Source organism: Choloepus didactylus, chromosome 22 (assembly GCF_015220235.1).
Source record: "Choloepus didactylus isolate mChoDid1 chromosome 22, mChoDid1.pri, whole genome shotgun sequence".
Taxonomy (NCBI): domain Eukaryota; kingdom Metazoa; phylum Chordata; class Mammalia; order Pilosa; family Megalonychidae; genus Choloepus; species Choloepus didactylus.
The window spans coordinates 4,064,592-4,089,872 of NC_051328.1; the positions used below are offsets into that span (position 1 = coordinate 4,064,592).

The 25,281-nt window shown below is 39.1% G+C and overlaps 1 protein-coding gene and 1 pseudogene across 7 annotated transcripts in view; one reads left to right on the forward strand and one right to left on the reverse strand.

Annotated features, from left to right (window-relative positions):
• N4BP1 (NEDD4 binding protein 1) overlaps window positions 1-25,281 on the reverse strand; it is a 108,110-nt gene that overhangs the window by 80,741 nt on the left and 2,088 nt on the right. The gene's annotated exons all lie outside the window — the stretch shown is intronic.
• Window positions 9,661-10,780, forward strand: LOC119518470 (annotated as a pseudogene).

The following is a 25,281-nucleotide window of genomic DNA, read 5'->3' on the forward strand; positions in this document are numbered from 1 at the left end:
CTTGGAGATGTGACCCACCCAGCTGTGGGTAATACCTTTGATTACATTATTTTCATCGAGGTGTGCCCAGCCCATTCAACCTGGGTATTGATTTAATCACTAGAGCACTTTAAAAGCGAGCCACAGAGGCCCAGATGCTTGCTGATGCTGATGCTTAAGATATGCTTGGAGTTGCGGACCGCTGATGCTGCTGCAGTGTAGAGACACATTTTGGAGATGGCTGTGGAAAGCAGACTTTTGCTGATGCTTTGGAAATACTAGCCCAGAGTTTGCTCTGGAGAAGCTAAGAGAGGACAAAACGCCCCAAGATCAACATTTTGAAGAACGCACAGGAGCTGAGAGAGGAGATGGACAATCCAGGATCAGCAGATGCCTGCCACGTGCCTTCCAAGCTAACAGGTTTTCCGGACGCCACTGGCCCTCCCTTGCTGAAGGTATACATGTGTTGATGCCTTAATTTGGATATTTTCGTGGCCTTCGACTGTAAATTTGTAATCAAATGAACCCCCTTTACAAAAGCCAATCCATTTCTAGTATTTTGCGTAATGGCAGCATTAGCAAACCAGAACAATGATATAAAGGAATATTTGCAAAATATTAGGGTTATGAATAAAGCAAATTTCATAAAAACAGGGCTGATGAAAATTTAAAAGCTGTATCAGAAAGAAAATGTAATGTAATATATAGCACTTGGCTCTGCAGTGAGTAATATGTAGATAAGTCACAATTACATAAATCCTGTTTATTGCTTTAACTAAAACCAAAAAAAAAAAAAAACCACTATATTGGGATAATGGGAGTACTGTTTTCCTCACCTATCTTAAGTAAATAATGCCTAAAATTGATAGGAAAGCACAGTATATTATTTATAACCAGTTAAGTAACTCTCAGAAGAAACCTTAGAGAAGAAACAATTCTAGGAAGTTGGGAAGGGGTAGAAGCAGGGTACTGCTGCTATTCATCATTTAAACCTTTCAGTACTACTTGGTTTTTTGTTTTAACCATGTGCATGTATTTTTTGGGTACACTCCCCCCCGCCCGTTTTTTTTTAAATGCAGGTAGAAAATTTATTGAGAACGCATGTGAGAGGAACATGCGGGCATTCTTTCAAAGAAAAGAAAGATCAGAGGCAATGTGGGGCCATTTGCTTTTACAGAATAGCTTTACTTACTTTCCCTCCCCCTTCCTTCTTTGCTACCCTCCCTTCTCTCTAGGGCCTGGTGGTGGATAGTGCATTTAGGTGGGCTGGTTGATGCCGGGTGTTTCCCCGTAAGTGGGTAGCCCCAGGCAGGTTGTCTGTCCAGGACAGGCCCTCCCGACCTTGAGTAACCTTCTTTGCTCAAGGGCTCCTTCATGGTCTCTTCTCTCCCCTCTCTCCCTGCTCTAGCCTGCCTCAACTTTCCCCTCAGAGTTCCTGCCCCTTCATCTTAAGGGTTGCTGAGGGATGGGGGTCTGTCTTCCGTAACTGTTTCTTGCTTGCCAGGGCTTACCCCCTGATTTTGATAAAAATAAAAAATAAAAAAGAGGATGAACAGCATGCTATGATATTGTATTACTCATAGCTTAAGCAGCTATGAAATGTGAGTGATTCATCTTCGAAACAAACATTTTCTACTAGTACTCTGATATTTTTCTGGATTCATTTAATTCAAGAATATTCTGCAGGAAGAGCTGTTAAAACTTTTTGCATGTATGACAATTACAAAGCCCCAATTTTTTTAATGGTCAACTTAAGTCAATCTTATATATTTAAACCTATAGAAAATTTATAGCATAAAATTTGTAACCTGCTGTATTATTTACAAAGAAACCTACATACATTTCATAGCATATACAATCGTTTCATGGAAAATGGTATTCTGGGGGATATATCCAGACACTATTTAGATTAGTTTCTTTAGAGAAAAAAAAAAAATCAAGTAAAAGTCAGATGCTATGAGACTACAGAGGGACTTAGAGAGTTCCTGTGGCCTTTGGTTTATTAGCACCAGGAAGACTGGCAGAGAAATGCAGAGTTATCTGATGTTTATCCCCCAAAGGATTAAACTCATAGTTTTGAGAAAGAATTGTGCTAAAGCTCATTACAGTTTCACACACAAAACCCATTTTTGTGTAAGAACCACAGAGGTAATTTTTCCTTCGTGTTCAGACTCAAATTTTTAATTAACAATTTAATCTTATGAATTACTGACTGCAACAATTGATTATTATACTCAAGTTCAGAAGTAAACAATAAAGTACATAGTACTGTTACATTCTAGGAGATGTTTGGCTGTCAGAGGCATTGATAAGAAAGATTCTGTAAGTAAAAATATACATTATTTGCACTTGGCTATATTTGGTCACCTGAACATTTTAACGTTAATCAGAAACTCTCTCCTTTGTCCCGCAATGTCCTTATTCTGTTTTACTTTACTCAGGATTTCAAGAAAACCTGGGTGGGAGATGCATATTCCATTTCGTATGGCAAAAGGAATTTCTATTATTCTACCTTCTATACACTCAGCTCTTCAACACTCTCATAACACTTCATGAATCCAGAGAAGCTCCTGGCAACCCGTGACATCTAGAGCATAGCTAGAACCAGAAACACTCAAAGTGGAGGGCTACTCAAGATCCTGCAGGTTTGACCTGAGTAAAGAAGTTTCTTGGAATCTCTATTAATCACTTACCATCTCTTATTATGGGTACATACTTAAGGGGCTTTGTCAGCTGTCTCTAAGAGCACATATGGTTAGAAGCAGCTGACTGAAAGTGAGAAGGAACAGCATAGGGTGCTACCTGCAGGAGCACTCAAGAGCGAGTGACAACTGATAGCGCAGGGCAAAACAAATTTAAAGCAGATATGATGTTAAAAACCATGGCAATCTGGCTATCATGGGTGTAGCTTTGGCATGCTGGCACTGAGCCATGGCAAAATTAAACAGACCACAAGTTGCTAAGGAAAGAGAAACTAAGCTGTCAAGGAAGCTCTTAATACTTTACAGAGAGACTTCTAAAATAGTTCAGTGAAGTCAACTCTGGCTGCACACTTTTGGATCCTCAAACTTAACAGGTCTGAATCAGAGCTCATGACTCTCTTCCACTCTATTCTCAGTTCAAGTTCCCTTTCAGTGACATGGAGTCAAATCTTGTCTAATGTGAACACTGCAACTCCTCTTCTGCTACCAGTCCTTACACGCCACTCCCCTGTTATAGCATCAAAGTTATTTCTGAAAGCACATCTGTTTCACTTCCTTTCTCAAAAACTTTCTAAAGCTCCTCACTACATTAACCATAAAGGATTAAGTTCAAGATCCTGAAAACCATATTCGAAGTCCCCTGTGATTGGGCCTTTAACATGTTTTCTTATTCTGTGGCCTATCTTTCTACCTTTCTTTCCACCCTTATCCACATACCTTCCAAGAATTCTGGGGTGGGGGAAGGGAGGGTTAATCTGTTTTCTACACACAACAGTATCTTATTTATTATTATTTTTTAGATTAGTATCTATCACAATTCTCCTAGTCTGTAAGGTTATTGGATCAGGGATGAACTTGGTTGTCTTATGTTTATATTTTCTAATGCAATCGTTCTCAATCAGGGTGATTTTGCTCCTCCTGGGGCATCTGGCAAAGTCGGGAGACATTCTGACAGTCACAATTGAGGGAGTTTTCCTGGCAACTTAGAGGGTGGAGGTCAGGGATACTGCTAAGCATCCTATAATGCAAAGTAGAGTCCCTGGTAACAAACAATTTTCCGGCCTAAAATACAAGTAGTGCCACTGTTGAGAAACCCTGAACAAATCAATAAATGTCAAATAAATACATGTCAGAACAGGAATTAGGAGATTTGGAAACACAGGTTGACATCCAGCCTAGCATCGATGATGTGGGTAACATTGTTTAAGAGAAAGAGTGCCAAAATGATTGAGAAAAATGATCAAGTGCTTCTAAAGAAGGCAAAAGGATTGCCTTTCAATCAAACTGCCTTTGGCCCACCCAAAGATTATTTAATTCTCTAGGAAATATACTTTTGTTTGATACACCACTTATTATTGATTAGGGCCAAGACTTTGAAGTTACATGTTAAAATACAGATGTCAATTATCAGTCTTTAAAAAAAAAAAATACAATTTGATTGTATATTCACACACCATACAATCCATTGAAAGTGTACAATGGCTCACAGCATCATCACATAGTTGTGCATTCATCACCACAATCAATTTTAGAACATTTTCATTACTCCAAAAAAAAAAAGACCCCCCCCCCCCAAAAAAAACACCAAAAACCCCAAACATCCCATACTCCTTTATCTACCCCATCATGATCCCTAGCATTGGTGTGGTACATTTGTTACTACTGATGAAAAAATATTAAGATATTACTGTTAACTACAGTCCACAGTTTGCAACAGATACGTTTCTTCCCATATACCACTTTATTATTAACTCCTTGCAATAGTTTCATACATTTGTTCTAGTTTATGGAAGAAATTTTTTATATTTGTGCCGTTAATCACAGTCATCATCCACCACAAGATTTACTGAGTTATACAGTTCCAAATTTTAACCTCTGGCTTTTCTTCTGGTGACATATATGACTCTAAAATTCCCCAATCAACCACATTCATACACAATTCAGCACTGTTAATTATACACACAATAATGTGCTACCATCACCTCTATCTGTTTCCACTCATTTAAATTCAACCTAGTTAAAAATTCCGTACATCTTAAGCAACCGCTCCCCATTCTCTAGCCTCATTTTATTTGCTGGTAACCTATATTCTAGATTCTATGTCTATGAGTTTACATATTATATTAGTTCATATTAGTGAAATCATACAATATTTGTCCTTTTGTGTCTGACTTATTTCACTCCATATAATGTCCTCAAGATTCATCCACCATGTTGTCACATGCTTCAGAACTTCATTCCTTCTTAATGCTGAATAATATTCCATTCTATGTATATACCACATTTTCTTTATCCATTCATCATTTGATGGACACCTGGGTTACTTCCATCTTTTGGCATTTGTGAATATGCCGCCGTGAACACTGGCATGCAAATGTTTGTTCACATGCCTACTTTCAGTTCTTCTGGCTATATACCCAGTAGCAGGATTGCCAGATCGTAGAACAACTCTATACTTAATTTTCTGAGGAACTGTCAAACTGTCTTCCACAGTGAGTGTACCATCTTACATTCCCACCAGCAGTGAGTAAGTGTTCCTATTTCTCTAAATCCTCTCCAACACTTGTAATTCCCTGTTCTACAACAGTGTGCAATTACATTCTAATAGGTGTGAAATTACATCTCATTGTAGTTTTGATTTGATTTCCCTAATACCTACTAAAGATGAGCATCTTTTCAGGCGCTTTTTAGCCATTCTTATTTCCTCTATGGAAAAATGTCTATTCATCTGTTTTGCCCATTTTTAAACTGGACTGTTTGCTTTTTGTTGTTGAGTTGTAGGATTTCTTTGTATAATCTGGATATCAAACCCTTATCAGATATGTGGTTTCCATTGAGTCAGCTGCCTTTTCACCCTTTTGACAAAGTCCTTTGAAGCATAGAAGTATTCAATTTTATCAGTGTGTTTTCTGGTTCTTGGCCAGTTCTGTCAGTTTACAGAGTTGAAAGCTCTCTGCATGTTTTTGTGCCTATAAATGAGAAAAACCTTTATTTCTCATTGTGTGAAGGAGAAATATATTCCTATCTTCAAGGGTATTAATAAATTAGATTATAAAGTTTCTTAAAGAAACTCTGTTCTAAATGGTTTGTAGAGAGTAAGGATTTACAGAAACCTATAGCCACAGAATTCCCAGAAAATAAAAAAATAATTGTCCAATACTTTAAATGTGTTAGCCTTTTAAGGATAAAAAAAAAAAAAAAAAAGAAACCAAAACTAAACATTCACAGAAATTAATACTTCAGAAGAATTTTTATATAAGAATCCAAATTCATATAATGAAAATAATCCTTAGAAAAATAAATGATTTAATAATTTTAATTTAAAAGTCTTTTCCCTGATTTTATCAGCACAATGCATACATACATTTTTAAAAATTAAGAATTTCTCTTATGAAGAGACTAATTAAGCTGAACTTTCCTAAATTTTACTGCTCAATTAAGCTATTATTACTCATTCATAATGTTTTACTGATCAATTAAGCTAATATTACTCATACATAATGTGTTTATGATTATGAAAAACACATAATTATATATTCAACTAAATTGAATTATAATGCTGATAAACTTTGTGACATGAGTTTGTGTTGCTAAGTAGCTGTCAGCTTAAGCATAACTTCCAACATCTTCAGTTAACTTTAAGACCTTGGTTGGACTAATGTTAAATCATGTTAATTAATGGATACTCTTTGGAAACATGGCTAATTTCCAATAAGGAAAACACCACCAAGTATAGTTTTAACACACACATACATTTTCTTTCTAATATAATCACAAGGCCATTATTGCACCTAAGAAAATGAACAATTCCTTACTATCATCTACTATCTACTAATCTGTGTTTAATGTCTTTTTCCAGTTTATTTGTTCTAAACAGGATTTAAATTAGGGCCACACAATGGGTTTATTAGATACAAATGTCTCTTAAACATCTCTTTTTTCTCCTTCCAACATTTTATTATGAACATTTCCAAACATTCAGAAAAGTTTAAAGAATTATATAGTGAACAACCACACACCCCTCAGCTAAGTTCTACAATTCATCACATACAAGGGAACCTCAATAAGACTAAGTGCCAATAACTCATCAGAAATCATGAAGGCAAGAAGGCAGAGGTATGATATATTTAAAGTACTAAAAGAGAAAAACTGCCAGCCCAAAATCCTTTATCCAGAAAAACTGCCCTTCAAAAATGAGGAAGAGCTTAAGATATTCATAAACAGAAACCAAGTTTATCAACAAGAGACCGGCCCTACAAGAAATACTAAAGAGAGTTTTGCAGGTTAAAAAGACAGGAGAGAGTGGCTTGGAGTAGTGTGAAGAAATGTGGCCCTAATTTAAATCCTAAACACATTAAATGAGTAAGGGTAACTAAAAGGGTAAATGAAAAACCCAACAGTCCTGTACCCTCAATATACAACTCGACTCTTTAATTCATATAAGAATCAGAATACAATTGTATAAGAAAAATGCATATTTCCTGACAACAAACATGCAAAATAAAAAGTGGTAAAGTGGGACAAAAACAACATAAAGAGAGGAAACAGAGACATGGGAGTAGAGAACAAGTATGGTATTGAAGCTAAGTTGGTATCTTTTCAAATTAGGTTACAGATGTAAGTTGTATGATCTAAACCCCGATATAACCACAGAGTATTTTAAAAACATACAGAAACAGAAGTGAGAAAATGATCAGTGAGATACATCACAAAAGATCAACTATACAGAAAAGGAGTTGCAATAAAGGAAAAGAGAGACACAAAAAAAGATACAACACATAAATCCAAAGGACAATGGGTGAAGTACTGCCTTTACAGTAACAATATCGAATGTTAATGGATTAAAGTCCCCATTAAAAGACACAGGTTGGCAAAATGGATTAAAAAAGCATGATTCAACTATATGTTTTTTACAAGAGACTCATCTTTTTTTTTTTTTATTAAATTCAGTTTTATTGAAATACATTCACACACCATACAATCATCCATGGTATACAATCCACTGTCCATAGTATGATAACATAGTTATGCGTTCACCACCACAATCTATCTCTGAACATCTTCCTTACATCAGAAAGAACCAGAACAAAAATAAAAAATAAAAGTGAGAAAAGAACACCCAAATCATCCCCCCATCCCACCCCATTTGTCCTTTAGTTTTTATCCCCATTGTTCTACTCATCCATACACTAGATAAAGGGGGTGTGATCCACAAAGTCTTCACAATCACACTGTCACCCCTTGTAATCTACATTATTATATAATTGTCTTCAGGAGTCCAGACTGCTGGGTTGGAGTTTGGTAGTTTCAGGTATTTACTTCTAGCTATTCCAATACATTAAAACCTAAGATGTGTTATCTATATAGTGCATAAGAATGTCCACCAGAGTGACCTCTCGACTCCATTTGAAATCTCTCAGCCACTGAAACTATTTCGTCTCATTTTGCATCCCCCTTTTGGTCAAGAAGATACTCTCAGTCCCACGATGCTGGGTCCATATTCATCCCCAGGAGTCATATTCTGCATTGCCAGGGAGATTTACAACCCTGGGAGTCGGGTCCCACATAGCGGGGAGGGCAGAGAGTTCACCTGTTGAGATTGCTCAGTTAGAGAGAGAGAGGGCCACATCTGAGCAACAAAGAGGTACTCAGGAGGAGATGCTTAGGCACAATTACATGCAAGTTTAGACTCTCCTTTGCAGTAACGAGCTTCATAAGGGCAAGTCCCATGATTGAGGGCTCAGTACATCAAACTGCCAGACAAGAGACTCATCTTAGACTAAAAGATGCAAATAGGTTGACAGTGAAAGGATGGAAAAAGATATTCCATGCAAATAGTAATTAAAAAAGAGCTTGGGTAGCTATACTAATATCATACAAAATAGACTTTAATGCAAAAATGTTACAAGAAACAAAGGACAACAATATATATTAATAAAAGGGGCACTCTACCAAGAAGAAATAACTATCATAAATATTTACGTACCTAACCATAGTGCCCCAAAATATGTAAGGCAAATACTGGCAAAACCAAAGGGAAAAATAGACATCTCTACAATAATAGTTGGAGATTCCATTACACCACTCTCATCAATAGATAGAACATTTAAATGGAAGATCAATAAAGAAACAGAGAACTTGAATAATATGATAAATGAATTAGACCTAAGAGACATATACAGAACACTGCTGCCCCAAACAGTAGGAGATAAATTTTACTCAATTGCACATGATAATTCTCCAGGACAGATCACATGTTAAATCACAAACAAGTGACAATAAATTTAGAAAGAATGAAATCATACAAAGCATCTTTGACCATCATGGATTGAAGCTCAAAATCAATAACAGGCAGAGAACTGGAAAATCCGCAAATAAAGGGAAGTTAAACAACACTCAAACAATCAGTGGGTCACAGAAGAAATTGCAAGGGAAATCAGTAAATATCTTGAAACAAATAAAAATGAGAACACAACATATCAAAATTTATGGGATGTAGCAAAGGCAGCACTAAATACTTAAATTAAAAAAGAAGAGCTAAAATCAAAAAACTAACTGCAGCTCTAGAAGAACTAGAAAAAGAACAGCAAACTAACCACAAAGCAAGCAGAAGGAAAGAAATAAAGATAAGAGCAGAAATAAAGTGTAATTGGCAATTTAAAAAGATAGAGAACAAAACCAAAAGTTGGTGCTTTGAAAAGATTAATAAAATTGATAAAACCTTAGCTACACTGACCCAAGGGAGGGGGGGAGGAAATGTAAATAAGTCAGAAATGTGAGGAGGAACATTACTACTGACCACGCACAGAAATAAAAAGGATCATAACAAGCTACTATGGATGACCCGAGTGCCCCTCACCCTTTCTTCCCTCCCCACAGATCCCTGTCCCAAGTTACTTTCTCGTGACAACCCAGGGCCTTTTCAACGGAAGACATTTTCTCTGAAGTGCTGGAACGTACCACCACCACCACCACCACCATGCCCTACCCATATCCAGCGCTGACCCCAGAGCAGAAGGCGGCGCTCTCTGACATCGCTCAATGTATCGTGGCTCCGGGTAAGGGCATCCTGGCTGCAGATGAGTCCACTGGAAGCACTGCCAAGCAGCTGCAGTCCATCGGCACAGAGAACACTGAGGAGAACCGGAGCTTCTACCGCTAGCTGCTGCTGACTGATGACGACCACGTGAACCCCTGCATCGGCGGTGTCATTCTCTTCCATGAGACGCTCTACCAGAAAGCAGATGATGGAAGTCCCTTCCCCCAAGTCATCAAATCCAAGGGCAGTGTTGTAGACATCAAGGTAGACAAGGGCGTGGCACCCTTGGCAGGAACAAATGGTGAGACCACCACCCAAGGGCTAGATGGGCTGGCTGAGCGCTGTGCCCAATACAAGAAAGATGGAGCTGACTTTGCCAAGTTGCGCGCTGAAGATCGGGGAGCATACCCCCTCCACCCTTGCCATCTTGGAGAACACCAATGCACTGGCCCATTATGCCAGCATCTGTCAGCAGAACGGCACTGTGCCTATCGTGGAGCCAGAGATCCTCCCCGATGGGGACCATGACTTGAAACACTGTCAGCATGTAACCGAGAAGGTGCTAGCTGCTGTTTACAAGGCTCTGAGTGACCACCGTGTCTACCTGGAAGGCACTTTGCTGAAGCCCAATATGGTAACCTCAGGTCCGCCTGCACCCAGAAGCTTTCTCACAAGGAGACTGCCATGGCAACTGTCACAACACTGTGTCACACAGTGCCCCCTGCTGTCCCTGGAGTCACCTTTCTGTCTGGAGGTCAGAGTGAGGAGGAGGCATCTATCAACCCCAACACCATCAACAAGTGCCCCGTGCTGAAGCCCTGAGCCCTAACCTCCTTTTATGGCCAAGTCCTTCAGGCCTCTGCCCTGAAGGCCTGGGGTGGGAAGAAGGAGAACCTGAAGGCTGCCCAGGAAGAGTACGTCAAGCGAGCCCTGGCCAACAGTCTCGCCTGCCAAGGAAAGTACACCCCAAGCGGTCCGGCTGGGGCTGCAGCCAGCGAGTCCCTCTTCATCTCTAACCATGCCTACTAAGCAGAGGTGTCTTAAGGCTGCCCCCTCAACACTCCAGGCCCCTGCCCCCTCCTCCACTCACTCTTGAGGAGGGGCCCATCTGGGCCTCCAGGCTGCTCTTTCCCATCACTCTTTTGCTTCCCTTGTGATATTGGTGCGTGGTGTTGTCTGTATACATTAATTCCATCCTTTCCAGCCCACTGCCAACAAACAACTATTTAAGAGGGGGGAAAAAAGAGGCTATTATGAACAACTGTATGCCAACAAATTAAGACAACCTAGATGACATGGACAAATTCCTAGAAAACACACTAACAACCTACACTGACTTTACAAGAAAAAGAAGACCTCAGCAGACCAATTAGAAGCAAAATATTGAATCAGTCCTCAAAAACCTTCCAAAATAGAAAGCCCAGGACCGGATGGCTGCACAGGTGAACTGCACCAATCATTCCAAGAAAAACTAATGTGAATTCTTCCCAACCTCTTACAAAAAATTGAAGAGGAGAACCCTAACTCATTCCATGAGGCCAATATCGCTCTTAATACCAAAGCCAGATAAAAATACCACAAGAAAAGAAAATTACAGACAAATTTCTCTTATGAGTATAGATGCAAAAGGAAATAGACTTTAATGCAAAAGTCATACTTGGAAGTCAAATCCAACAGCCCATCTGAAGACTTATCGATCAAGCGGTTTTATCCCAGGTTGTGCAAGGGTGGTTCAACATAAGAAAATCAATGAGTGTAATATATACCACAACAGTAAGACAAAGAGATAAAACCACATGGTCATCTCAATTGACACAGAAAAGGCACTTTACAAAACTCAGCATCCTTTCTTGATAAAAAAGTACTTATGAAAATAGGGAAATGTCTTCAATATGACAAAGCGTATACATGTAAAGCCCACAGCTAACGTCATACTCAGTGAAAGACTGAAATCTTCCCCTCTAAGGTATGGAACAAGACAAGGTTGCCCATGGTGCCAATTTGAAACTGTTATGGACCCCAGAAGAGACAGGATCTTTTAATCTAATCCTGTGGGGTGGAACTTTTTGATTGAGTGTTTCCATGGAGATGTGACTCACCCAACTATGGGTGAGACCTTTGATTAAATTATGTTCAAGGAGGGGTGGATGCTGCCCATTCACAGTGAATCTTGATTAGTTCACTGGAGTAATTAAAAGAGTTCAGGAGCACACACAGATGCTTAGAGATGCTTGGAGATGTGGGCAGAAGGATATTTGGAGATGCTAAGAGATGAAGCCTAGAGTTTGCCCTGGAGAAGCTAAGAGAGGATCCCCAGATGCTTAGAGAGAAATGTCCTGGGAGAAAGAAGCAAGGACACAGAGAAGCTGAGAGAGAGAAGCTAAGACAGATGCCCACAGATGTTCAGAAGAAAGCCATTTTGAAACACAACCTGCGAGCAAAGGACAAGCAGATGCCAGACATATGCCTTCCCAGTTGACAGAGGTGTTCCAGATGCCACTGGCAGTTTTTCAGTGACGGTATCCTCTTGTTGATGCCTTAGTTTGGACACTTTTATGGCCTCAGAACTGTAAATCTGTAACCTAATAAATCCCCTTTACAAAAGTCAATCCATTCCTGGTATTTTGCATAATGGCAGCTTTAGCAAACCGGAACACACGCTCTCACCACTGGTATTCAACATTGTACTGGAAGTCCTAGCCAGAATAATTAGGGAAGAAAAAGAAATAAAAGACATCCAAATTGGAAAGGAAGAAGTAAAACTTCCACTATTTGTGGATGACATGATCCCATATATAGGAAGTCCTGAGAAACTGACAACAAAGCTACTACAGCTAATAAACAACTTCAGCAAAGTGGTGGGGTACAAGATCAACATGCAAAAATTAGCAGTGTTTCTATTATCAGTAATGAGCAAGCTGAGGAAGAAATCAAGTAAAAAATTCCATTTATAATAGCAACTAAAAGAATCAAGTATCTAGGAATAAATTTAACCAAGGATGTAAATGACTTGTACACAGAAAACGATAAAACATTGCTAAAAGAAATCAAAGAAGACCTAAACAAATGGAAGAGCATTCTGTGTTCATTGACTGGAAGGGTAAATGTTGCTAAGATGTCAATTCTACCCAAAATGATCTACAGATTCAACGCAACCCCAATCAAAATTCTAACAGCCTACTTTGCAGAAATGGAAAATAAAATTATCAAATTTATTTGTAAGGGTAAGGGGCCCCAGGTAGCCAAAAACATCTTGAAAAAGAAGAACAAAGTTGGAGGACTGACACCTACTGATTTTAAAGCATATTACAAAGCTAGAGTGGTCACAACTGCATGGTACTGGCACAAGGAGAGATATATTAACCAATGGAATTGAACTGAGAGTTCAGAAACAGACCCTCACACCTATGGCCAACTGATTTTTTTTCTTTTCTTTTTTTTTTTTTTATTAAATTCAGTTTTATTGAAATACACTCACACACCATACAATCATCCATGGTATACAATCCACTGTCCACAGTATGATAACATAGTTATGCGTTCATCACCACAATCTATCTCTGAACATTTTCCTTACATCAGAAAGAACCAGAACAAGAATAAAAAATAAAAGTGAAAAAAGAACACCCAAATCATCCCCCCATCCCACCCCATTTGTCCTTTAGTTTTTATCCCCATTCCTCCACTCATCCATACACTAGATAAAGGGGGTGTGATCCACAAGGTCTTCACAATCACACTGTCACCCCTTGTAATCTACATTATTATATAATTGCCTTCAGGAGTCCAGACTGCTGGGTTGGAGTTTGATAGTTTCAGGTATTTACTTCTAGCTATTCCAATACATTAAAGCCTAAGAGGTGCTATCTATATAGTGCATAAGAATGTCCACCAGAGTGACCTCTCGATTCCATTTGGAATCTCTCAGCCACTGAAACTATTTCGTCTCATTTTGCATCCCCCTTTTGGTTAAGAAGATACCAGAGAAGTAGGGTGCTTTTGCTGCTGTGTTTGCAAATACCAAACATGTTGGAACGGCTTTTTAAATGGATAAGGGGAAGATTCTGGAAGAATTGGGATGAGCTTGATAGAAAAGGCCAAAACTGCTTTAAAGAGACTGTTTGTGGAAATATGGACTCTAAAGATACTTCTGATGAGGTCTTGAACAGAAATGATGGACGTTTTGTTGTGAACTGGCAGAAAGGCGATCCTTGTTTTAAAGTGGCAGAGAATTTGGCAAAATTGAGTCCTGGTGTCAGATGGAAGGAAGAATCTGGAAGCAACAACCTGGAATACTTAGCTGAGGAGATCTCCAGACTACATGGGGAGGACATAACCTGGCTTCTCCTTGAAGCTTATAGTAAAATGCGAGCGGAAAGAGATAAACTTAGAACTGAACTCTTGGGTTCAAAGAGACCAGAAGCTGAAAGTTACAAGCTTCCAGGGGGTGGGCCTTGATCAGTGGAGCCATATGAACGTGCTGGCTCAAGGAGATGGGACTGAGTGCAGCTGTGAGTGACGTTTTGAAGAGGAGCAAGCTTGCTAGAGAGGAATGTCCTGGGAGAAAGCCATTTTGAAACCAGAACTTTGGAGCAGACGCCAGCCATGTGCCTTCCCAGCTAACAGAGGTTTTCTGGACGCCATCTGCCATCCTCTGGCCAACTGATTTTTAACAAGGCTGCCGAGTTCACTCAATTGGGGAAGAATTGTCTCTTCAACCAATGGTGCTGGGAGAACTGAATATCCATATGCAAAAGAATGAAAGAGAACCCCTATCTCACACCTTATACAAAAATTAACTCAAAATGGATCAAACATCTAAATAGAAGAGCCAGGACTATAGAACTCCTGAATGAAAATGTAGGGAAGCATCTTCAAGATCTTGCACTAAGCAATGGTTTCTTAGACTTTACACTCAAAGCACAAGCAATGGAAGAAAAAATAGATAAATGGGACCTCCTCAAAACTAAAAACTTTTGTGTATCAAAGGACTTTGTCACGAAAGTGAAAAGACAACCTACTCAATGAGAAAAAATATTTGGAAACCACATAATCTGATAAGGGTTTAATATCCAGAATATTTAAAGAAATCCTACAACTCAATAATAAAAAGACAAATAAGCCCATTACAAAAAGGGCAAAAGACTTTAACAGATAGTTCTTCAAAAAGAAAATACAAATGGCTAAAAAACACATGAAAAGATGCTCAACATCAATAGCTGTTAGGGAAATGCAAATCAAAACGACAATGAGATACCATTTCACAGCCACTACAATGGCTACTATTAAAAAAAAAAACAACAGAAAATTACAAGTGTCGGAAAAGATGTGGAGAAATAGGAACACTAACTCATTGCTGGTGGGAATGTAAAATGGTGAGTTCCTTAGAAGGCTAAATATAGAATTACTTATGATCTGGTTGTTAGGCAAAACTCCCCACCCCCAACACACATACAACCCACCCTTAGCAAATATTCCAGGAAGCCCTCCGCAACCACAGTGGATGTGACTGTTTACATAAAACCCACTCTTAGCTAATGCAGCAGACTGAGCAAGAACAAAAAACAAAGATTTTCCATAACTTAATAATCTCCCTGATGTCAACTCCTTATCCTACCCTAAACAAACCAACCTCCTGAAGTCAACTTCTTATCTTACCCACCCTAAGCAAACCAATCCCCTTATGCCAACTTCTTACTTCTCTATCTTACTTCAACTCCTCTCCCAAAAGCTATAAAATTGTACTCCTGCCTTTGTTCAGGGCTGTCGCCATTTTTGGCTTCAGCCTGCCTGTGCATAAATAAAACTTTCTTCAATTAAGTTTTGGTCTCTTCTCTTCCCGGTCAAAAAACCTAACACTGTCAATCCCCTTACTAAGTATATACCAAGAATTGAAATCAAAGACTTGAACACATATTTGCACACTCATGTTCACAGTGGCATTATTCACAATTGCCAAAAGATGGAAGCAACCCCAAGCATCCATTAATCAATGAACGGATAAACAAAATGTGGCTGTGCTGATTTGGATGTATTATGACCCCCAAAACGCCATGTTCTTTGATGCAATCTTTGGGGGCAGATGTATTACTGTTGATTAGGATGGGAATCTTTGGATTAGGTTGTTTCCATGGAGATGTGACCCATCCAACTGTGGGTAGAACCTTTGATTAGATTATTTACATGGAGGTGTGGCCCTGCCCATTCAGCGGGTCTTGATTAGTTTTACCTGAGCCCTGTAAGAGCTCAGACAGAAGGAGCTCAGTGCTGCTGCAGCTTAGAGAGACATTTTGGAGATGGCCTTTGAAGGCAGACTTTTGCTGACACTTTGCCCCAGAGAAACTAAGAGAGGACAAACGCCCCAAGAGCAACACTATGAAGAATGCACAGGAGCTAAGGGAGGAGCTGGAACATAACCTGGGATCAGGAGATGCCAGCCACGTGCCTTCCCAGCTAAAAAAGGTTTTCTGGATGCCATCAGCCATCCTTCAGTGAGGTTACCCTATTGTTGATGCCTTACCTTGGACACTTCATGGCCTTAAGACTGTAACTTTGTAACCAAATAACCCCCCTTTATAAAACCCAATCCATTTCTGGTGTTTTGCATAACGGGAGCATTAGCAAACTGGAACAATGGCATACACATATGATGGAATGTTATTCGGCTGTAAAAAGAAATGAAGTCCTGATGCATGTGCCAATATGGATGATCCTTGAGGACATTATGTTGAGTGAAATAAACCACACACAAAAGGACAAATATTGTATGATCTCACTGATATGAGCTAATTATAATAAGCAAAATCACAGTGTTAGAATCTATATAGGTTACAAGAGGATAGACTGGGGGTAGAGAATGGGAAGTTGATGCTTAATTTGTACAGAATTTCTACTTAATAAAGGTTTGGAAATGCATATTATGCTGAGAGTAATTAACAGTGCTGAATTATGTACATGAATGTGGTTAAAAGGGGAAATTTAATGTTGTGTATGTTAACTAGAATGAAAGAAGATAAAACACAAGACTATGTAACAGTTGATCCCTGTTGTGGATGATGGACTGTGGTTAATAGTACAAGTATAAGAATGTTCTTCCATGAATTACAACAAAAGTATGACACTAATACAAGATGTTAACAATAGGTGGTATATAGGGAGAAATACACCTAATGTAGTATTATTTTAATATTCTTTCCTCAGTTGTAACAAAGGTACCACACTAAAGCAAAGTGTCAACAACGGGAGTACACGGAACACTGTCTTTTTCTACTTCTTTGTAAACCTACAACTATTCTGATTAGAAGAAATAATAATAATTTAAAAAAATTTACGTGAAGTGAAAGAAACCAGGCACAAAGTACCACATAGTGTATGATTCAATTTATATAAAATGTAAATATAAATAAATCTATAGAGTTTGATACAGATTAATAGTTATGTAGGGCTGGGGAAGGACAGAGGGATTGAGAGGTGACTGCTCATGGGTATGGGGTTTTTCTTTCTGGAGTAATGAAAATGTTCTAAAATTGATTGTGGTGATGAATGCACAATTCTGTGAATATACTAAAAGCCACTGATTGTACACTTTGTATGGATTATATGATATATGAATATATCTCAATAAAACTGCCTTAAAAAAAAAGAATCTGTCCTATTTTTCACTAGGATAGAATTAGACAAATTGATTGTATAACTCAGGTAAAGTAGAGGGTCATATTTATGGGTATACCTCATTAAATCAGGCATGGCTAGTCCACCATTAAAGAACAAGGATTGTACTCCATGTGTGGGACCAATGTTCAAATCCCTTTTGGGAAACTGGTCTATTTTACAGCTTACAGGGACCCAGCCTTACAAGCAAGAAAGAAAACCACTTCCTGGCAGGCAAGGAATTTCAGCATATTTTGGGAACCTTGAGGAGAGAGGAATTCACCCAAATATATAGTATAGACACTGCAGGTAAAATGTGTAGAGACGACTTTCTTGATTTTTTGGGGGGGTTAGTTTCCTAGCTTTGGAATGGAAAAGCCAGTAAAAGCAGCAATTAAAAACAAAAACAATCAAAAGCCCATCTGGCTACTGAAAATGCAATCTGAGACTCCTTATGAAATTTCCAGAAGTTAATTCTGTAGTCTTATTCATTGCTAATATCTCCTGCTATACTTGAGATACAATCAGACCAGCCTGTGTGTAGGTGTGTGTGTGTCATCAAGATTAATATTTGGAGTTAGGCTCACAAGGGAGCACAATTAACAACATTTATAAAATCCTTGGAAATAGGTAAAAGCATGGCTGCATGTCCTTTCACTATCTCACTAGAGTATTATCTAACAGGGCATCCAAAGATTATTTAGTCTCTAGGGCAGCACTGTCTGATAGAACTTTCTGCAATGATAGAAATGGTCTATATCTACGTTGACCAAATTGGTAGACACTAGCTGTGGATATTGAGCTGTTGAAATGGAATTGGTATTTAATTTTGAGTTTTAAATAATTTAAGTTTAAATAGCCACATGTATTGGACAGTATAAATGCAGCTCCCAGAATATTTTTGCAGTCCCTGAGTTAAGAAATGTTTTAACATTTTTTAAAGGATTGTAAGAAGGAAGAGGAAGAGGAGAAAGAAAGAGTAAGACCCTGCATCACCAGTAAATACTTAAGACTTTGTAAAGTATTTATTACATAGTCCTTTACAGAAAAAAATTGCTGACATATGCTCTATAGGAATGTACTTTTTGTTTGACAATTTATATCGAGGCCCTGTGAAATTACATGTTAACTTACAGGTTTTTGCCCAGAAGAGATACAAATGATTTCTGTCTGTTATAAAAGCTAACACCAAAGGTTATGGTTTCATTAGCCTGTAGGACATTAACCAGTTTTTTATTCAATCGTATTTCAACATTCTTTTTTCAGTATCTGTAAGTACTCAATTCCTCCAATGGTCTTTGAAGTAGTTTTCCCATCCTGCTGGCTCCTTCATAAATGAGTTAAAGGTTTGATTTATGCTCATTTCAGTTTTAGAAATTATATTTTAATTTAAAAAACAAACAAAATAAGAAGCACCCATTTTTAAAGTTCCTATTTACCAAAAAAATGGGGTAGGGTGACTTAGCACACTTTCTTTTAATGCAATTTTATTGAGATATATTCACATAACATAAAATCATTCAAAGTGCACAATCAATTGTTCACAGTATCATTCCATAGTTGTGTATTCATCACAACCAATTTTTTGAACATTTTCATTACTCCAAAAAATAAGAATAAAAATAAAAATAAAAGTAAAAAAGTACACCCAAAACATCTCATACTCCTTTTCCCTCATTATTCATTTACTTTTTGTCCCCCTTTTTTCTACTCATTTGTCCACACACTGGATAAAAGGAGTGTGAGCCACAAGGTTTTCATAATCACACATTCACACCACATAAGCTATATAGTTATTTGACTGTCGTCAAGAATCAAGGATACTGGATTGCAGTTCAACAATTTCAGGTATTTCCTTCTAGCTATTCTAGTACACTAAAAACTAGAAAGGAATATCTATATAATGCATAAGAATAACCTCCAGAATGACCTCTTGACTCCATTTGAGATCTCTCAACTACTGAAATTTTATTTTGTTTAATTTCTCTTCCCCCTTTTGATCAGGAAGGTTTTCTCAATCCCACAATGCCGGGTCCAGGCTCATACCTGAGAGTCATGTCCCACATTTCCAGGGAGATCCACACCCCGGGAGTCATATCCCATGTAGGGGGAAGGGCAGTGAGTTTACCAGCTGAGTGGGCTTACAGAGGCCACATCTAAGCAACAAAAGAGATTCTCTGCAGGTGACTCTTAGGCAACATTGTAGGCAGTTAGCACATATTTTGAAATAACTTAATATGATATGGCAGCACTGCCAATCGTCTACCAATATCTATTTTCTTTTCCTTTAATCACAGAACCCAGATTTCGTTCAAGGTAGCAAAGTACCTAGTTAAAACTGAATTATTTCCTAGCTCCTTTTGCTGCTAACAGTGGCAATGTGACATAGTTTTGGCCCACGAGAGGCAAGCAAAAATCTGCTGGGGTTTTCTGGAAAGGTGTTGCTTCCTCTTTTCTCTCTTCCTTCTTAAAACAGAGACCTGATGGCAGGAGCTGCAGCAATCATGTTGTGATCATGAGGGAAAGGCCAAGAAAACTACAGAGACCCACCCCACTTTGGTGGATTCTAACCCCTACTCAGCCTTGGACTGTTTCTTATATTTAGACATCTTGTTGAGTGATGAAAACTCAGCTCCTATTTTGTTTGGCTTCTATTACTGCAGCTAAATTCATTGCCTAACTGAGAGAGATTGTTTATCTGCATTAACCTACCCATTATAACAAGGTAACAACTTCATTATCCTAATTTAAAAAAATTCCAGGGTCAATAATGAAACCTATTTACAGTTTGGAGTGATGGACAAATTTTGGCAATGTATGGTAGTGACAGAACAACATGAAAAAAAATGTGAATGTAACGAATACTACTAAATTGTACACTTGAAAGTGGTTAAAATGGAAATTATGTTGTATACATGTGACAATGATAAAGTTTAAAAAAATAATAATGATGCATATTATGAACTAAATGAGTTGGTTCAAGAATGGATAAAAATCCCAGATGACTGGCAAATAGGGAGTTACAATCAAAAGAGGCCATAATCACAACTATTTCCATGCAGAAAATTCACATATGAATTTATATAATGTGAATGATTAATTCTGTCAATACTAAGACTGAACAAAAGCTTCTAATTTCTTTAAGCAAAATAACTTTCCTTATGTTGCTTCCATGACATAACCGGTTTTATAAAAAGTTCTTTAATATCTGCAAGCATTTTTCCTCCTATTATTTTGTTTTTGAAACTCAAGACAGCTAGCATTATACAATTATGTCAACTTAGCAAAAAGCCAACACAGAACAAGCTTTGGTCCTTGATTTAATTAAAACCCTAAAATACTGGCTAGAAAATGGATAAGGAAGAGGAAACTACAGTCATGAGCAATCACTTTTGGTTTCAGCACAAATAATCTGAGTATCCCTTATTTCAACATTCTGGTATAACCCCAGAATATTAACCATAAAAAGATGCTGAACAAAAACCATTGTTTCTTAAGAAGATGATTTTCACAACCATAGTGAGTAAAAAAAAATAATAATTCTAGGAAGTACAAAAAGGACACCAACCTCTTTTCTGGTAAAATCAAAACAAAAACTTTATGTTACTACCCAGTATTACATCTACAAATCATTTCTTCCATGAACAAATCTACTGTTCAACTAATTCATTCATGAAACCAGGTACCAAGTTCTTCCACAGAAAAGGAAATGAAATCCAGGGTCAGTTTAACCCTTTAAAGTCAGTGTAGTAATAGGCCACCTCTACCTGAACTGCATTTTCTTTATTCTTATTTTTCTCTTCCTCCTTCACTGGACAAATACGCAAATAAAAAACTAGACATTAGGAAAAGTACAATTACCAGCTCTTCACAAGACCCTCTCTTCCCATCTCTCTTTTTCTTTTCATCACAAATTAAAAATGGACTGGATGTTAGTCTATGTTAGCACAGCTTCTTAGGCGTACTGTAATTCCAATGTTTTAAGATTGAGAAGTCCTCCAAATTGCTCTCCTTATGGTGAGTTCTCCAGGCTCCTGCTCTTGGTAGACCACTGGCTAGGCCTCAGAGTGGTTCCTCATTGCCATGAGGCAAGCCCAGGCTGCTGCCTGAAACAAAACATCTACTGATTCGCAGCTGGGTTAGCAAATTCAGCCAGGCACCCAAGGGCCTCATGGAGAAACAGCCACACCACATTCCTCCTCCCTTCTCTTTATTCGTTAGCCTCCAGGACAGGCTCCTGCTCACCTACTGACTCTGACACTTGATTCCCTGCTGAATGACCTCAGCACAGACTATCTCCAGATACCTCACACTTGGACCTCCTCCTCCTTCTGACTTCTCCAAGCTGAAAGAAAAACTTCCACTTCACCCACAACCACTGAGGAACCCCTTGGTGCCAGTCATCCTCAACATTTCTCCACAGCCAAGATTCTGAGTTCTGTAATTCCTCTTTGACCATAACCTCTAGAATTCTCCCAAACACTGAATGACCATCCCCTGTCTGCATGACTGCCTGAGTCTATAAAGGGACAGGGTCTAAGGTCTTGCCCCTTTCTTTACTTTCACAGTTCGTTGCGCCCCTTCTGCTTTTATCTACCTCCTCTGTAATCTGAATCCCTCCAGACTGTTAGTTCACTGAAAGCAGGAAGCAAGACTTGTATATTTTTGAACTGTCATAGCCCCTCAAAAGTTGACCATCCAGAAACAGTTTCTGGGCCCCATTTTGCTTTGGTTAATTGCACCTTAGACTCCTTTATTTCCAATTCTTCTTTACTCCAGAATGGGGGAAATTAGAATCCATTTGAGCATTTCTGGCTCAAGTGACATCATAAATTCATGGTATCTAACCTTCCCTGGACCTTGTATCAGTCCTTTGATCTTCTTTCTTTCCCAATGCACACCCAGCAGTACCTATCCTGACATGTTCCACTGTCTGCAGTCTCATCCTCCCTCTCTAGGAATGAATTAGCATCCTCCTGTACGGACACAGTACTGCCACTAAAGCCTGCAATTGCCCTCTTCTGTAAATGAGGAAAAAAAAGTGTATCTTCACCATCCTGTCTTCTTCCACCATCTATAGCAGAGGTCCCAAAAAGGTAGGACAAAAGCTGAACCTGGGCCTACTGATACGCTTTATTTAACATGAACGCTTTGGGGGTGTTTTTTTTTTTTTTAGAGTACCTACTTTAACTTTAAAAAATATTAATGCAAATTTTTTAGATAAAATCCACAGCATACATGGTTTTAAAAACATAAATTAGTGCCAACTTACAATGAAACGGCTTTGACATTATAAAATCCAGACTCCTGGCTTCTCTTGGGGAATGAGAAGATCAGACATCACAGGGCCCACATTGTGCTACCAAGTATGGGCATCTGCCATCCCGGACAGGGCACCACAGATCCCCCTAACAAGCATCTGCTTCCCTATACAGGCTCCCTGCCTGGTCCCAGCGAGCATTCCAAGTGAGGCTGTGGCTCTCTGATCTAACAGAAGAAGATATTGTGAATCTTCTCACTCCCTGGGCTGAGAGCTCCTCAATCTCACCTCTTCCCATCACGCTTGACTAGAGTATCCCACCCCAGTTTTGCATTTTTGATCTCTTCTCTTTGCAAATGAGCAGCATCTAGTCAGTACCTCCACTTTCTCTCTGAAACCTGAAGGCTTTTTCTTTTTCCTTAAACTTCCTTTTGCTTCCATAACATACTCCACCACTGACTTCAGCCCCCTCCCCCTGTGGGCAATGCCCTCTTCCAGTTTTCCTCCCGCTTTCAAATATTGCCTCTCCGGTCTCTGTGCAGGTTATTGCAGTCCCCCAAGCACAGGCATCCTCCTAAGCTCCTGTCCCTGGTCCTTTGCTCTCCAGTCTCTCTCCCAGCACAGGTAAATTACACACATGGCCTTACCTCATAACTCACTGCAGACTGAATTATTTTTGTAACTTGCCATTAAAATGTGGTAACAATGTCAAATCGCTAACGAAGTCGCTCAACAGTGACTCTCAATTTCTATACTGTCAGAAATCAGCACTGTCTGTGGACCACACTGGGTAGTACAATCCTGGAGGTGTGAACACTGACAAATGGAACAGCTTTTTAGAAATGTATATCTGGCTGCATTTCTCACTTCTCACAACCTTTACATGACTCTCCACTGTAGAATAAAATTCATGTTCTTTAACAGGCCTCAAAACCTTTGTGACCTGGTCCCTTTCTACCTCTGGCCATTTCCTCCATCCTCCCCTTACATTTGAGTACTCAGTGATAAAGCTGCACTGTTTCATACTCCTGTGGTTTTGCACATGCTCTTCCCACTGCCAGAAACTCATTGTCCCCTGGAGAACTCACTCATCCTTTAGAATCCAGTTCTGCAGAATAATCCTTCCTTTTTTGTATTACTCTATCACCTTGTACATACTTCCTCTGATACGTGTATCATTCTGTACTGTTGTTTCCATGTTTGTCTCCCTTGTTAGGTTGTATGGGTTCCTTGAGGTCAAAGGTCAACAGCTGGTGCATTTCCTGGCACATGAGAAGCACTGGTTGGTTTACCTGGCAGTCTCTCCAACTAAGAGGTGAGCCTGCCACCTGGGCTCAAAACCTCTACCTTGATCCCCACATCCACTCAATAGCAGGTCCTTGTGAGACTGTCACCCAACCCCACCTCTACCCATGCCCAACTCTAACTTGGAACAACATAATTCTGTTCCTTCCACTGTCAGAACTCCCTGCTTCCAAGTCATCCTGTACAGTTTCAAGTCATTCCCCTCTCAAAATCCTCTCTGACCCGCTATGGAATAAGGTCCAAAAGTCTTAGCCTGGTGTTCGGTTCCTCAAGGCTTCATCTCCCATAGAGGGAACCTGATATGTCCCACCATAACACTGTGTCTCCTGGCTTCTAGGCCTTTGCTCACAGCCACTTCTTCCTAGAATGCCAGGCACCCAGGAATACTGCTCTTTGAAGCCCAGCTGAAGTGCCACTTCCACAGCCAAATTTCCTCTTTGACAAAAGTGGCCACTCTAGTATCATCACTTTCTATCAGTCCCTCATCTCACCACCCACCAGCAAATGGAGTCCTAAGCTAACTAAATCTCCATATTCTTTTCCTAGAATTGGCAAATGGTAGTGAATTAGCATTGACAACAAAGTTAACCACAGAATAAGACCCAGGACAGCCGATCTCATCTTATTTTGAGCAGAGACTCTATACCAGGTAGTGTTAAAAACTCTTCCTTAGACTAAATGTTCCTTCCCCCCAACTTTCTTCTCCTCCACAGCTTAACTTAAAATACTGTAGATGTTAAACGAAGTTTGCTTTCCTGTTTTTAATTTTTAAAATCAGGTTAATAGTTTTTTCTTCTTCAAAAAATGTAAAAGAAGCTCCAAAACGAATTAATTGGAAAGAAAACCAAAATCTGTTGAGTGTGGCATTCAATTCTTACCAGTGAATCTCAAGTAAAGAAAGGATTTCTTAGCAAGCTGGCGGGTTGGGTTATGAGTAATAGATAACTGGGCAGGTTATACATACTACCAAGATACTCTAAGACACACCTGTCCTAATTGGTTTATGCTAAACTGAGTGACTGGAACAGCCAAGAGAACTCCAGTTGGGAGGGTCTGGCAGGACAGGCTGGGTTTTCCTGTTAGAGCAAGGGAAGCGCTGTCCATGCTTGGAGTGAGAAAAAGCAGAACTGGGAGCAAGCAAAACAAACAGCAAGAGCAGTGAGACTAGTATGACTACAGTGGAGGTTTAAGGTGAGAACTGCAAAGATGGAAAACTGGAAATAAAAAGGTGGTTTTGGATTAAGAAGGGTTTTGTAAGCCAGGGGAGGAGTTTAGACTGGATGAGCTAGGCAACAGGAGGTCTAATGCGGGTTGTATAGGAATGGGGTGAAAGCAATTGAAAGGAG